Genomic DNA, 16,241 nt, shown 5'->3' with positions numbered 1-16,241 from the left:
CTATTCCTTACAGAATGCACAGTCCCTTGCACTATGCTGGAAGGGTGTGTGCATTGGCACATATCAACCGAAGGTGCACCAGTGCAGGGAGAGAAGAAAACAGCACCATAGCTTAGTAGCTATGGTGCTGTTCTGCTGTCTCCCTTTCAAGCAACGCAGCACAGAAACTCTAGTTAATGCGCTGTATTGCATGAATTTTCCATATTCCTGGGATCTTGTGCCTGTGTCATGCAGCATTGGAAAATGCTGGTAGCACCTGGATGCCTGCTATATTGACAAATTGTTGCCTGGCCTACAGTACTATAATTTCTTAACCCAACAGCTGCATTAATGACCTTCCAGGAGCACTTTGGGGTTGGCACAGCTGTTTCAATTAAAGTTTTAAAACATCTCTCTGCATCCTGCAGGCTACTTTTCGATGTTTATCTAATTTCATGGATTTCACTGCTTGATTTTGTTTGCGATAAAGTTTCTCTCGAAATGTCACACATAGGGAATGGAATGTCACACATAAGGCTGAAACTCTGGAAATGTCACACATAAACAATCTAAAAAAATGGCAGCTATGTTTCTGATGTTTAATGGTTACTGTTACTTTCAGTCTGTATATATAATTGATATACAAAGCTTCCATTGTTTATCCATTGGACACAAAAGGCCCTATTCAATGTGTTTTTCCGTGAAGAGGGCTAACTCATGCCATACAATGTAAATTCCATCTGTAGTACCACAACGTGATTGCCAAAACCTTGAAGGACGCAGAGGATCCAGCTATGGCAGACAAACCTATTCCAGTAAGAATATTGTACCAAAAAGATTTCAAAGTGTGGCTTAATGTGAATGTTGAGTCCTCTAACTGCCCCAAAAAGATATTCTGCATGGTGTCTCCACTGGAGCTACATGCAGCTTGTCATGTCCACCAGGTTTAAGAGCACATGAAGGGAAAGCTCTAAACCATGCTGCTGTCTGTCATGATTGATGTCAAGTGGGCAGAACTAGTCAAACAACAATCTCCACCTCTACACTCACCCTTGCAATCAGAAGGTTATGTAGGGAAGCATGGAGCAAGATGTTGTAGGCTGAGGTAATTGAGTCTGTGGTCCCACATGGCCAGGGATGTCAACCAGAAGGTTTGAAGCCAAAACTGTGCCTGAAACGAAAAGTAAGAGAGGCTGAAAACAAGAACCTGAAGTCTACCCATTCCCAAGAAGTAGACATTCTCATTGTTGCAGAAACGAAAGAGTTGAGCAATTAGGTGGGCGTGCAACCATGGATGGTTAAAGTAGTTCGATAACACAATGTCTAACACAACATGAAGGAGAGAACAAAGTCTTGCACAATTATAGACATAGAACAATGTCTTGCGCAACTGAAGACAGAACAAAGTCTTGCACACATTTTAGGGGCAGATCAAAGACTAAATGAATCAGGGACAACTTTACTTTATTAATGGGAGATTAAATATGGAAATATATTGAACCAAGTAGTTGGATAGTAGTCTTGCAAACATATGATCTAGGATGTAAAGGCAGTGAAGTTGTCACACGTGACCACCTATCATTCTATAGCGGTGGCCAGTAGTACATAATTGTTTGAATGAGATAAGCCATATTTTTAAGACTGTAAGGAATTTGAGGTAGTTGTCAGAGGAATGCACCGGTCAAAGATGGCATACTCCATGTGTCCTGATACAGAGTACCGCAACCTCAAAACCTATTGCATGTGACATAATTGCCTTCTGTGGAGATTGTCATTTCCAGGCTGACTTCTGATTACAGCAGAAGCAGCTTTTAATCCATCCAATATGCCACTAAAAGTGGAATCTAGAGCATTTTTGCAAGGGTCCCAATGGATGAGAGGTAAAGATAAAACATCTCCCCTCCTCCAGCAAGAGAAAATAACTCTCTTTATAATCTCTCTAAGACAATTGGAAATGTAGATGATCAGTTACAGGGAATATACTATTGACAAGCTCCTTAGACATTTTTCTTAAACACAATATCAGCATTGATTTATTGATTGAGTGGTTACATTTATGTAGTACTCACTGCAAATAACTTTCCTTGGTGCTATGATACTGTGTTATTCTCAGATCTCAAAGGTCTTGTGTGTGCCGCTAAACGTAATTTACAGGACAGATAATTAGTATCACTCCCCTGAATGGCCTTTCTAACTAGACATAAGATTCTACAACAAATGAGATTATTTACCATGATGCAATAAAGAGATCTCAGCCCCCCCCCATTACATGATCAAATTGATGTAAACCAAAACCATCACTGAGCCTGCATTTTGGGTTATAAGATATCTGGGCATGCATGCAGGCAGGCTTGTAACATAGGCCGATGGAGAATTCACTACAGATCTCTACCGATTGATAGCATGAGGGAATAAAATGGATAACCTTTCTGAAACGTGCTAGCAGGAAAAAGATGTTGTTTACAACTTACTTAACCTGAATTTCCTAAAAAAAAAGTCTCCTTCTTGGAGACATCCTATTTTTTCCACTTTTTCTTTGGGTTGTATTTGCTGTCCAAGAAGGTCAAGGATAGTGTCAATTATGGATTAGTTCAAAAGCCTAGTTTTCTGGTCAAAAAGCATGATCTCCGTTTTGGCTCCATATAATTTAAATTGAATCCACCCGGGCATCATTAAGACACGGATCTGTTCTAAACAGTCCTGTAAGGTATTGTATTTACCACTTGCACCATTCATCTTGGTAGCTTTGTGTCATTAGTGTACAGCTGATCCTGTACTCCAAAGTGCTTGGTCAGATGAAAAGTAACCTGTTTTTAGGTTAAAGTATACTCAGGATAAATCACACCCTGAAGAACATAACAATTTAGGGCCAGTTGTACTGATTTGGTCCCCGAAAACAGTTGCAAGATGCAACCAGTCTTTTTGTGACCAGAAACGTATTTTGCAAGCCAACCTATGTACTAACAGGTTGGTTCCCAAAATAGGGAGTCGGAGTACTTCATAATTCAACCTAACTACGTATTAATCATTAGGTAGGTCGCAATTAGCAACACACTTTGATTGATCATTATCAAGAGGATGGTGGCCTGAAGGGTCAGCAGAACGGCATGTCTGTGATTGATTTTAAATAAAGAAAATTTATTTTTTTATTAAAGCAAGCCAATTTCCTTAAAAAAACAAGGCTACTTTTTAAAAAAAATAGTTTTCTTTTCTCAAATGTTTTGGAGAGTGTTGACAGCCTTCTTTTGGAAAGTCTTACCTTGATTCACGAAGGGGAAGGTGCCCAAACAAGACCCTTTACCTTTTTCTAATGGATTATAAACTACATCTTGGGAGTCAGTAACTTTTCAATAGTTTACAACCAGAATTCTGTTTGCAAATGATTGATACCTGTTACAGAATCACAATTTTGAAGGGAGGTCCACAATATGCCCTCTTCCAAATTGCGATTCTATAACCATTCCGAAACCTTTTAGTAGTGAGAAAAAAATTACTGGCTCCTAAAAATGGGCTTCTTATATTGGAAATAACTTTTTTGTGGTCGTAAACACTGAATAAGAGTGTTTATGACGGCAATTTCTTTTGGATTTGCCTGGAATGTTCTAAGTTTGTACTTCACTTGGAAGGAAATACGTGAAATCCAACTATTTTGTGTCCGCTTACTCCATGCACTTGTATTAACCAGGGAAGAAGAACCTCATGGTCAACATTGTCACATACTGTGGAGAGACCTAGGATCACCAACAGAGTAAGATCAAATTCAGCTGTGACCCATCAATGATATCCAATATTCTGTTTCCGTGCAATGTTCTTACTCCAATACGGAGGCTAATAGACCCTGCTTATTACAATGCCTATGAATCTGGGTGTTGACTGCTTTTTTAAAGATTCCAACAATTATGGGCGGGCCAGCTATGGGTATAATTGAACATCTCCAGGAGATCAAACAATGGTTTAAGAAGCAGTCTTGCAATAATTACTCTTGTTATCACTTGTGAGATATGCCCCTCCGAATGAGATGTGTTTATTAGGTCCTTCTCTCTAGGAACAAATAGCCCATGAACGGAAACCATCATCAGCAACCCAGGCAGCTCACTGTATTCTTCATTCAAAGGCTTAACTTTGTTTATCCTATTGATATTCTCTTCTAGTCCCACCGCTTGAAAAAGAAACCTGGGTGGGTATGGCTTTTCTGTGTAAAGAGTGGTGGGCCCACCTTACAAACTGATTGAATTCTAATGTATGAGCAGCCGCTTTGAGTGGACACTGGGTTTATCAGTAGCCCTAAGGTTATCCCTTATTTTTTAATTTTATTTGCTAATGTCCTTAATGTTGTTTGTATTTTAGAACCGTACAGTTTTGTCTCTATCACCCTGACTAGTCTCGGACACTGGACCTTTTGCAACCTCAATGGATGTCTCCGATACTTTATTTTAATTTTAAGGATGGCTTTATGCCATTGATCATGGACGTTTGATATGTCATGCAAAAAGCCTTTTAACCACATTTACATTTTCTTTATTTAGAAAATGATCAAGTTCGTCTATCGTTTTGCTCTAAATTGGGCTGTATTCAGCTGGCGATAGGCGCACTCAACCATCCTATAGTTCGAAAGTCTTTTAGACATTAAGGGGCATATTATCAAGACCGGCGATAAAATTATTGCCGCTTTAGCGGCAGAAAACTGCTGCTAAAACGGCGATAATGGGCTTGATAATATGCTTTATGGAATTCCAATTGAAGCTCAGGTTAGATGGCTAAAGCGGCGATAATTTCATTGCCTGTCTTGATAATATGCCCCCAAGTTTCTGCCTACCTATAGTGTTGGAAATGTTCTCCAAACGTGCACTTCAAAATTTACAAGAAGCCTATTTGGGATTGCATCTGTACTGCCATTTTAGAGGGCATTTCGAAGAGACAAGCTCATTTCAGATTTCAAGTTTGACTCCTACGGTAGCCAGCAATTTCGTAATGCTAATTTACAATCAGGTGAAATTACAGTGATCAAAATTGATCAGCATGGTAAAAGGTGTATCATCTGCCTTCTGGTGCATCTGTTCTGCCAACATCACTAGTTAACACCTTTTTATGAATTATTGGCCACACACCCACAGAAGTATATGCTTGAAACAGCATGAAGTTTGATGCACAATTGTATATTATACCATCAAGTGCAAAAAACATTCCTAGTGTGGAGGAAAGTATTTTCAGATGCTCCTCACCAAGTATATTTTATAAGAATAGAAATGTTTCAGATGGTTCATAAAAATCTTTCTAGTGGGAGATTGGCTAATGATAATAGACAACTCAATAGTTTGTGAACCAACAGCAGAAACACACGCTACCACAGCCAACAAAGTTGGCACATGACACCATGACTAGAATTTTGGAGCAAAAAATACATTTCCTAAGTGCGCATGACGTCATGGCCGGCCCTCTCTGGCAGGCCAAACAGTCATACGTACTTTGCATGTTCTCTACCCAGCCTGCATTACAGCCTGGGTGGAGAACATGTCCCAGCCCCTGTCTGATCACTGAACTAGAGCGCTCAGACCAATCACAATGCTGTAAGGCAGCATTATAGTTGGCCAGGGGAGTCTGGAAGGCTATGTACTTCCTGGTTCCTGCTGCCCAGGAGAAGAGAAGAGGATGGAAGAGAGGCGGCGGCCGGTCGGCTGTATCCAGGTAAGTGGTTTTTTTTAATCCCCTTCGCTCCGCCTGCTTCCCCTGCCCCTTCAGCCCCGTTTGTTAGCAGCCGCTATTGCTTAAGTTGTGAATTAGTCCCTCATACAGTTCGGTGCAGACACTGGAGTAGCAACGGAAGAATACAACCAAATAACCAATACCATTAGGTGAGAAACCAGTACTGCACTGGGCTAAGCCAAGACCTGAAGGCAAAGTCAAGCCTCTGGTTGATCAAAGAAAGCATGCATAGCGGAATGCACAATATTATGATCTAATCTGTCAAGCCTAGGCATATTCTGGCCTTGTCCTTCACCAGAGATACTGGGGCATTGAGTAAAACGAAATTTTTAATGACATTTTAGGAGGTTTCTTTTAAAAGAATCTAGTTAATTCTTCATCAGCTCCCCTTGCAAAAGTAACACAACACCGCCTTAAACAAATATGCTTTTCGATAGTTCCTCTAAAGAAATTCACGCATTCATAGCCATCTTTTATAATTTACACTTTATGCTGCCACCTTATACCGTGGGCGGTCTGAGCCCAAACAAGGCAACAGACCCGATTCTGGGGGAAGAGTCCCATTTGTTTATGCAAAAAATGGCTTTATTTTGGCTGAATCCCGCTTAAAAATGCCTCTGCCTGAATAGAAGTCAACAGGGAAACTACATTCCCCTGATTTTTACTTAACAAGCTTAAAATGTTCGCATGTCTTCGTCTCTATTTGCTGAACACAGAAAATGTGTCAGGCTCTTATTTATTAACAGTGTTGCCAAGCCCTTACCGCACTAAGGGGCATATTATCAAGACATGCGATAAAATTATCGCCGCTTTAGCGGCAGAAAACTGCCGCTAAAACGGCGATAATGGGCTTGAAAATATGCTCTATGGAATTCCAATTGAAGCTCATGTTAGATGTGAAGGACATCTAACATGGGCCTCAATTGGAATTCCATAGAGCATATTATCAAGCCCATTATTGCCGTTTTAGCGGCAGTTTTCTGCTGCTAAAGCGGCGATAATTTTATCGCCTGTCTTGAAAATATGCCCCTAAGATTTTCCCTGAGAAGCAAGGATCTCATAATAACTGTGAATGTAGTCAAGTTTATGGATTTGGCCTGCGTCGCCATCTGCAAAGGACTTAGGTAATGTTTGATAACCATGCATGTCGAAATAGATTAACTGAATGCTTTATGTACTGTATTGATTTTTTGCTGTTGGCTGAGCTGTCACATACTTTGATATAGCATGCCCCTGGCTCCTCTTTTTTCGATTTTATAGCCCATTCTAGGTTGAATCCTTAAGTTAAATTTTATGATATGAGAAGTTGGTTTTATACTTTGTAAGAGGGCTAATGATTTATCCCTGTGTATTATTAGATGTGATGGATTTAATTTTAACTTTATTGTAGGATGTTAATTAATCAACAATTAAAATATGAAATATGGTTAATGAAAGCCACTGCTTGAAATGGGCAGACCCAAAGCCCACTCCATGTGAATTGTTAGCAATAGGTCTGTGTGGCAGCTGCACTGTCAAAGCCAGGATCTAAAAATGTAAACTGTTACTACACTCCAAATCTGGGCTCTTATTTTAATTTCAGTCTCAGTGAGGATACTTTTGTTCTCATTGAAAAATGTTTTTCTTGACTTTCTCTTGCCTTGCCTTATGACTTACTCCTGGTTTACACAAGAATTCGAGGAGTTAGCTAATATTAAGCTAATAGTATCCTGGCTTACTCATTGAATAGAGGGGTAGATCAGGCATAGTACAAGCAAATTGTTTGTAAATTGGGACCCCGGTGTTTGGTCTAGACGATCATCTGTGTTCCAGAAAAAGTAAAATGTCATCCGCGTATAGAGACAGTGGGCCCTTTTCAAACTGCAGTCCGTGCCGTAGGTGTCACTTCATTATGAACAATGGGGTATTACCAAATGGTCCCTGGACCTGGGTATCGGTTATTATAAAAAAACAATGGTCCTGGACCAATTCTTCGAGGAAGAGTTAGATTAACAGAATTATCAATTTATTTGAGCTTGCATTAATCAGCTCCCAAACGTCTGTAAATCGTAAAAATAAATGTGCAGAAAAACCACTAAGTATTATTACAATATATTTATTTAGTGATTTAAAGAAGGAACAATCATTAGAGGGTCAAGAAGGTAGGAGAATGTTCAATGGAACGTGTAAGAAAGAGTGCTCAAGTGTATATATAGGAATCAAGAGAGCTCAAAGTGTGTAGAAAAGGAAAGGGCATATATTTACAAGACTGTACAAAACTGATATCTAATAAACAGTTAGATGCAACCTGGCCACATGCAAATTATTCATTTTAATTTGTAAGGAGAGTTTCCTTAAGGCTGTAAACAGGGGTAATGGGGAAGGGGAAATTGGTCCAGGTGCGGTAGGGGGTAGCGTCGACGTTTCGTTCCGGCTTATCGGGCTAGCATAGAGAAGCTGAATTAGAGACAATAATCCACAAGGCAGCCCAAGTTTCTGCAAGGTTGCCCACAAAAAGTGCCATTCAGCGAGTCAAAGGCTTTCTTTGCATCCAACAGGGCCAGTGCCACTGGGATCTCCGGCAAGACCCTGTGCAGAGAACAGCGTACACAAATTTATAGAGATAGAGCAGTGAGGGACAAAGCCCACCTGCACCAGGAAGATGGCGGTCTCAAGGAGAAGCGACAGCCTGGTGATGAAGATCTTTACAAGAATGTTATTGTCGAATTTCAGGAGGGATAATGGTCTGTATTGCTGGCTATATTGTGGGCCCTTGCCTGGCTTCAATAGCAGTACTACAATGCCTACACAGAGTGTAAGTGGGAGGACTCCTGCCTCTAGCAACTCAGCATGGGGCTCAAACAGGCAAGGTGCAAGCAGATGTTTATACACTTTGTAAAATGCACCTGTGAACCTGTCTAATACCGGTGCCTTTGAGCCATCCATGGAGTTGATTGACGATCCACTGCTATTGGTTCACTAAGGAACTGCTGTTGCGGGGTGGACAGCCAGACCATAGCAACCTACTTGAGATATTCTGCCATACCATCATCTTTCCGGGTATTTCAGGACTTGTATAATTCCGTGTAGTACCACAGCAGTTCTGTGAGTATCTGCTCTCCATCCAAGGCACACGTGCCATCATCAAGGACGAGCCCTGATATGAAATCACTTCCCCCACTGTGGGTGGAAGGGTCTCGCCAGGGTGTAGCCGGGCCACTCTCCATCACCGTATCGGCTTGCTATTGCATGCTTCCCCATGCATTGCACCACTCGACCCGCAAGCTCTCAAAACTCCCTCATAGTCTCTGCCCGGTGGCGCAGACCCTCCCCTGCCGTCCTACCCAGCGCCTTCTGCGTCTAGGCATTGGAGTGTCCTTTCCACCTGTTCCAAGGAGCGTTGAATGTCTTGCAGGATGCTGCCAAGTTTTGTGATCACTATACCACAGATGTATGACTTGAATGCCTCCCACAAGGTGGCCTGTGTAGAAACTGTACCGTCATTGAGATTGAAATAGTCAATTATGGCTACCCGGAGTTCATTCCGAAAAACTGGTTCCATGAGAGATTGGCTACGGTAACACCACATCCAGGGCATGCTGCTCGGGAGCGGCACCATAAGAACCACGCAAACGGGATTGTGGTCTGACAATGTACGGGGTAAACATGCTACCTCACCTAGCCAGGGAAGGAGCTAGGGGAAAAGGAACCAGTAGTCCAGGCAGAACCAGGTACCATGAGGGGCAGAGTAAAAGGTGAAGCCTGGGGTCAGTGCATGTCTATGCCATCATATGTCCCTGTGGGAGTGCAAAGAACAAATATCGCACAGAATGCACACAACTTGTGGTTTGCCACTTGGGGCTCCAACTGAGGAGTCAACGTACAGGTCAAAACATAAATTGAAATCACCCCCAATGAAAAACTCAGTGGAGTCAACATTTGGTGGGTAGATGTTCAAAAAGAGTATCAGCTGGCCCACTGTACGGCCCACCACTGCCACATATCTCCTATCTGTGTCAGAGTCACTATCGAGGGGGGTGAAGGGAATTGTTCTGTGTAGCAATATACAGACCCCCCAGGAATATGAACTGTAATTGGAGTAGTACCGATGTGGGCTCCATGCAGAGGCAAAAGTAGGAGAGGCGCCGGGACTCATATGGGTTTCTTGAAAACATTTGATTTTAACCCTGTGTCTGGTCAAGTATTAAAGTAACAATTTACCCTTACGGGGATTGAAAATACCTCTAATATTCCATGACAAGAGGGGTATGTCAAGTATATGGGCAGTGGTAGAGTCAAGAACAGGCATGGGCACATGTTCCATGAGGGAACCCGCTGGGAGCGAGAGTACATATATGACTGTGAGATCATAAAGAAAACAGAGAAGGCAACCCCCACCCATCGCCGGTAAAACAGCACCGGGGAACAGCCTATCAAGAAACTGTATAAAGAAAACCACCAAGGAATGTTGTGAATAAACTTGTAATGTCCACATGTACTCCTCAGAATCAAGGTGATGCACAAAGGGGTCCACTTCTTGATATCCCCAACTCTGACACAGCGTACACAGAGTATTGAGGCGATTAAGCGAGGGATAGGGAATTAGGGTAGGAACAGCAGGGAAGGGGAGACCTGTGGGTAGAAAATACAATATTAATAGAGCTCTATAAATAATATCTACTCTCTTGGAGTCTCACTAAGGTGAACAATACCTACAGACAGGGTTCAGGTTGCTGCCGTATTCCTCTCTATACCCAGTAGTGATACAGCTCTCTACATGGCCTATAATAGCAAAACAGAAACCATTAATTAAGCTCACAGATAAATACCTCCACTAATAGAAAACAACGCCTCACTTATACGTACCCTCCTTTCATTCACAAGGAGGACGAAGAGAGACCCAAAAGAAAGTACGGTAGGCTTTAGAGATCAAAGTTCCTGCAAATAGATTTCTTGTCTGCTCATTCCAATGTCACATAAAGAAATGCCCTATGACCTTCTTGACTCTATAACCGATAGTTCCCTTGGTTAACTCCAAACAAAGTAAGTCCAGCACCTTAGTCCCTTTCCCAAAGTAATAAGTGATTAAAAACCAAGCCACAGAACAAAGTATCTCAATCCTCGTAGAAACGGATGTTCGGTATTCCCTTACTGCAACCTTCCGATATTTGTCATTCGAGCCCGAACAGCCCAGGAACGGAGCAGCCGCTGGAATCCAGTTCCACTCAGAAGACTGGAACGTCTCCCTACATCTAGGAGGCGTCAAAAGAGAATGCGAACAGACAGCCGTCTTCCGCCACAGAAGACGCCAAATCACCGGTCCTTCCGAACACGAAGGAATATACCCCAGACCAGCTGAGAGACTCATAGAAGGCAACAAGGTTTTCCTGCCATCCAATTGTCCCAAAAGAGGAAGCCAAGACTGATGCAGCCGCCCAGTCTCACAACCTCACAAACAATCCAAGAATTACGCGCGCAGCTCGGCAGACATCGATGACTCAAATAGTGGCCCCTCCCAACTAGACGTTCTTCCGGGAGTTGTAGTTTTTAGGCCAAGGTCTTTTATACAATCCATATGGAAGGCGCACCTTGTCAGTGCGTGAGAAAACTGGTTTACACCATGGGGGAGGCAAAACACCAACATCCAAATCCCTTTGTAGAATAATAGTGTCTATTAGTGACGGGGTAATGACCCATGCAAAAAGGAGGAGGGTGTGGGGGTCATCCGGGGACACATTAGGAAATCACAGCCACAATGTCACTAGTTCCATAATCTAAAGCCCAGATCGTAAGGGCCATCCCTGTAGCAGCCCGCACTCATTGGGGCAATGGCATTTTCAGTAGCAATCAAAGCCCGGTGGGCGGTGTTCATCAGTCCGCATGGAAGAGCTTGGAGCTATTCGTGGCCTACAGATCGGGGGGAGAACCAGACGGGGATCCTACCAGGACATTTTGAATATCTCTGGCGTGTTTCTTGCAGAATTCCTGGACCTCCACTTGAGTGTCAAACACACAAGTTTTCCCCTCCTGGATGTCCACGCGCAGCCATACCGCAGTTCCGCACCATTAATAATAACGAGACTGGTGGTTTGCAACTCACTCCACACAGCCTCTTTGCACTGCAAACGATTACTGAATAGTTTGCTGCATCAAAGTTGAGGGTGTTTACAATGCAAACCAAACAGTTGTACTAGGAACAGCCTCTTTGAGAAATGATCCCTATATTGATTGAGTAATACTTGCGACTAAATCACCTTTGGCTCAAACTGGCGGAAACAACACTCAGAGGAGGTGGAACGGTGGCACACAGGTGTGAATGTTAACTATAAAAAATATACAAAGACCTTCAATCATACAGATTTAGCACCCATCAAGGATCCCGTAGAGCATCATAAGACACCCACCCCATAGAAGTAGCCTATGATAGAAGGAGCTCACAGGGTGTACTTGTTAAGCAACCAAAACCTAAACAACAGAACCAAACCTATGTGAGTGACCTACTTGGTAGGCACTAGCGGAGCGACAGATTTAATGTGCTTCATTGGGTGAGGCGATGTCTTTGCATGGAGATGCATTGTGCAGTGGTGGTTCCAAAGGGCTGCTGGACACAATGTGGAATCCTTACGATGGGGGAGTCCATGCAGCAGAGGCGATGCATGGGTTCCGAGGGCAGGGTTCGGCTGGAGATGCTCTGTGGAGGAGATGCGTTGGTTCTGCTTAACCCATAACTGGGCTGGCTGATCACTGTCAGGCCCACTTCCAAGAGTCCAGGACTGGTATGGCACCACTTGGGAGGGCAGGACTCACAGTTGGCAGAGTCCCGGAGCTGGGTTCAAAGTTGTTGGAAGCCTGTTCTGCTCTTGAGGCTTCTTTTCAGGGGGTTAGCCAACTAGCCCTTGGAGTCACTCGGGGGTCTAGGTCTAGAGATGCAGGTGCTGTCCTTCTCACCCAGACAAGAGGGCAGCAGGTCAGCACAGCAGGGCAGCAGTCCTACAGGGCAGCAGTCCAGCAGAGTGGCAGTCCTTACAGCAGCACAGCAGTCTTTCTTCCTGTCCACAGGTCCAGAATTGTACTGAAGAGTTGGGGTTAAGGGTTCACTTTTTAGACCTGATGTTCACTTTGAAGTGGAGGAAGCTTCTAGATGTTTCCACCCCCCTGAGGTGTCAAATATCCCCTTCCTCTCTGTCCTGGACCCAGCAAGTCTGAGGGACACAAGACCAGTGTCAAACCCTTTGTGAAAGTGCTCAGGCAGAGCCTTTATGATGCGCAAATGTGGTAGGTGACAGCTCCCCCCCTGGTTAACTCAGAATGGCCTATCCTTCCTACACCTATATTCCCTTTGTCTCACACTCTGGGAGCAATACACAAGGTTCAACTTCCAGCTAGACCTAGTCACGTGACCTAGGATAAGGCTGCAGGCAGCAAATGGTTAGAACAAGAAAATGACAACTTTCTAAAAGAAAGAATCAAAGCAACGAACAGAACAGAACCACCACAAGAAAGACGCTTGCTACAATTGAAAAACGCCGCATGAAGACAAAGTATTTGTGCCCGGAACAAACAAAAGCCCGAAAACAAGCTCTGCGCGAGTGAATCCAATACAAAGATTTCACCGCGTATAACAATACAGCTTGTTCTAAAAAAAAGTCACAGCAAGCTACTAATATGAAGGTTTTACCGGTCTAAATTGAAGTTCCCAGAGCTGATACACGGAACTTTCTAAAGGCAGGAAAGCCCAAAGCTAAGGTTTTTTCCAGCTGAAAGAAAAGATAAAGAAGATCAAACGGGCCAAAAAAACACACTAGTTCTCAGAAACCTACATTGCTGCAAAAAATCGAGAGCCCTGATGGAAGTCCGTATATTGAATATTAGTGACTTGAAACGCGTCGGCTTTACTATGATTTATGATAAAAACATGGAGCACATAAGAAAAGTTCTATGTACTTGATATAAATAATTTCCCCGTGTTTTCCTCGTTGCTATGTTTCTTCTAAATGAAATGTTGATCTATATAGCACTATTTGAAAATTGATAATATTGATATTTGAAATATGACTTGTATAAAATATTTTCAAGATATTAAGATATTTGAATTTGAATCTCTCACATTTTTGTTTATTTAGATAGTGTATTTAAAACTTAAAATTGTTGTTCAATTTGTTGTGAATTACATGTACACAAGTATTCTCTGCATAAAGACAGCACTGTCTTTTTCTGCTTGTAATATGAAACAAACAATAAAAAAAATTGTCTAAAAACAAAGGTATAAATAAAATACCAGATCAAATAAGAGTAATATGTTTGGTCTAGCGTTAATTTAATATGCAGAAACAAAACAGGCTCTGGCCCACCCTCTTGTTATATATAAACAACCCAGCCAGAACCTGGCCAATTGGGCCAAACTCCCCCCTTTTATCTTCACAACTTTCTAAAAGTGGCATTTTCTGTATTATGACACAAAATCAGGCTTTACCATTTAAAATGGCTTTTATTCACAATTTAATAGAAACCCAACTTAATCTGTCTACCTACACCCAATTGAAAGTTATCACTTGGGAGATGTAGGCTTTGCATTAGTGAAAAACGAATCTAGGATTGTTTCACTGACTGGACATGTAAAACTTAAATGTACATGTTCTAATTTTTAAATACACTGCACCTTGCCCTTTGGGCTATCCCTGGCTTTCTCTAGGGGAGACTTGTATGTAATAAAAAGGAAGATTTGGGCCTGGCAAAAGATTTATTTTGCCATGTCCACATGGCAGTTTAAAACTGCACACACAGACTGCACTCGCAGGCCTGATACATGTTTAAAGTGATCCTTAGGTGGGTGACACAATGAGTGCTGCAGTGCCACCAGTAGCGTTTAATTGACAGGCCATAATTACATATAGTACCACTACAATTCATTTAAAAGTGTCATTTGGGTGTAAGCAAATTCTACCATGTTTTAAGGAGAGAGCCCAAGCTCCCGTTCACTGGTTAGCAGTGGTAAAGTGCGCAGAGGGCCAGATTTAGATCTTGGCGGTCTTACCGACATCCTGCCGCAACGGCGTTCCCAAGTACTCCGCCACGTCGACGTTCTTTCTCCCTTCGTATTTAGATGCATGCAGGCTGACTCACTGTCTGCGTCAATGGAGTGCTTCCTGCCGTGGTTGCGACTCACCACTGCTGACGCGTTACACTCCAATGCTGGCGAATTATACTCCATTGCCATCAGAGCGGTGGGTTCCCGTCAAGCAGATTTAAAATTCACAGTTGTGCTGGCGGCCTCCTATTGGCGGCTCCCTGATGGAGGGAGTCTGTAACGGTACTCGCTTAACAATGCACCATCAGTGTGGCCATTGGATGGATGCTAGTAGAACTCACCTGGCCAAATGGAAACACCTGCATACCACCCTATATAACAAACCCCATTTCAAACCATGATCCTTTACCATTCAAGCTCTACCATGACATTTGCCACCAGAACTTTGGTAAGTCAAGTGAGTGTTTCTTTGCTTTTCCCTGTTTCTTGCCCCTTTATCTTATTTAATATATTTCCTTGTTGTTAATTTATTTGAGCTCATTATATTTCTTTGCACAATGCCAGGCCCCAAAAAATCTCTGTTTTACTGAGGGGGCATTGTCAGTCATGGTGAATGTAATCATAAAAGTAGAGACACAATTATTTGGATTGGGCACACTGGGCCAAGGGTACAGCAAAGTGGGATTAGAAGTCGTGGGAGGGAATCTGTGGACCAGCAAAGTGAGGCAACTGGGGTCACTCTCAATCAGACCACCATTGACCAATTCTTGGGAGCCTATCATCAGTCCCAAGGCATAATGGGCCAGGTACTCATCGAGCTCCTAGAAATGAAGCAGTTGCAGAGGGAGCGCAATTATCAGATGGATGCTCACAACTCAAATATGGGCTCCATGACTGGGGTGCTGTAGGACATTTCCCAGCAACATCTTCCCCTTCCTGTGGGGCTACAACATCTAGGCCATCTACATCTGCCACAGCCACAGGAATTGGAGCCCTGCTATCGGACGAACGACCTGCAGCCCCCAGGAGGTGACATCCATGCATATTACCAGGAGGTGAGGATGGCAAGACCTCTGTGACCACCAGCAGGAAAGACGACCCTAAATTGCTCCATTGTGTGCCTACCATTGCCTCTGTTGACTATTTCTGGACACATTTCCCTTTCAGATGCCAGTTGTATTTTGGATATTGGACTTCAAAACTATTTCAGCTCTCCAAATATGATTTCATTCACCATGATTGACTTCTCCACTCTTTTGGTTTGCTTTTTCATTTTCACCCTTTATAAAATGTTCACGTTTAGTTCAATAAATTTACAACTTAAAAACTCCTAAACTGGTGTTCAATATCTCAACTCTATCAATGCATTTGTTTTCTTCGATCATGACTTTACACTGACAAAAATCAAATGAATGTGTAAACATAGATATTATGCTAGTATGTAATGTTTTAACAAGTTCTCAACCATGATTCACAAAAAACATATACCAGTCAATCATCTACTGCTATGTTTATTCCATGTGACCAATATTTGTGTGTCCACATTTTCACT

General features: G+C 42.6%; 1 long non-coding RNA gene across 1 annotated transcript in view; it reads right to left on the bottom strand.

Annotated features, from left to right (window-relative positions):
• Nucleotides 1–641: 641 nt before the first annotated feature.
• LOC146822858 (uncharacterized) overlaps nt 642–16,241 on the bottom strand; it is a 57,041-nt gene continuing 41,441 nt past the window's right edge. The window contains exon 4 of the long non-coding RNA XR_014961848.1: nt 642–1,150. This is a non-coding gene — a long non-coding RNA (uncharacterized LOC146822858). The remainder of the gene's footprint in view (nt 1,151–16,241) is intronic.

The sequence above is a fragment of the Triturus cristatus genome, chromosome 5_2 (assembly GCF_964204655.1).
Source record: "Triturus cristatus chromosome 5_2, aTriCri1.1, whole genome shotgun sequence".
NCBI classification, from domain to species: domain Eukaryota; kingdom Metazoa; phylum Chordata; class Amphibia; order Caudata; family Salamandridae; genus Triturus; species Triturus cristatus.
This window is presented reverse-complemented; position numbering and strand designations above follow the sequence as displayed.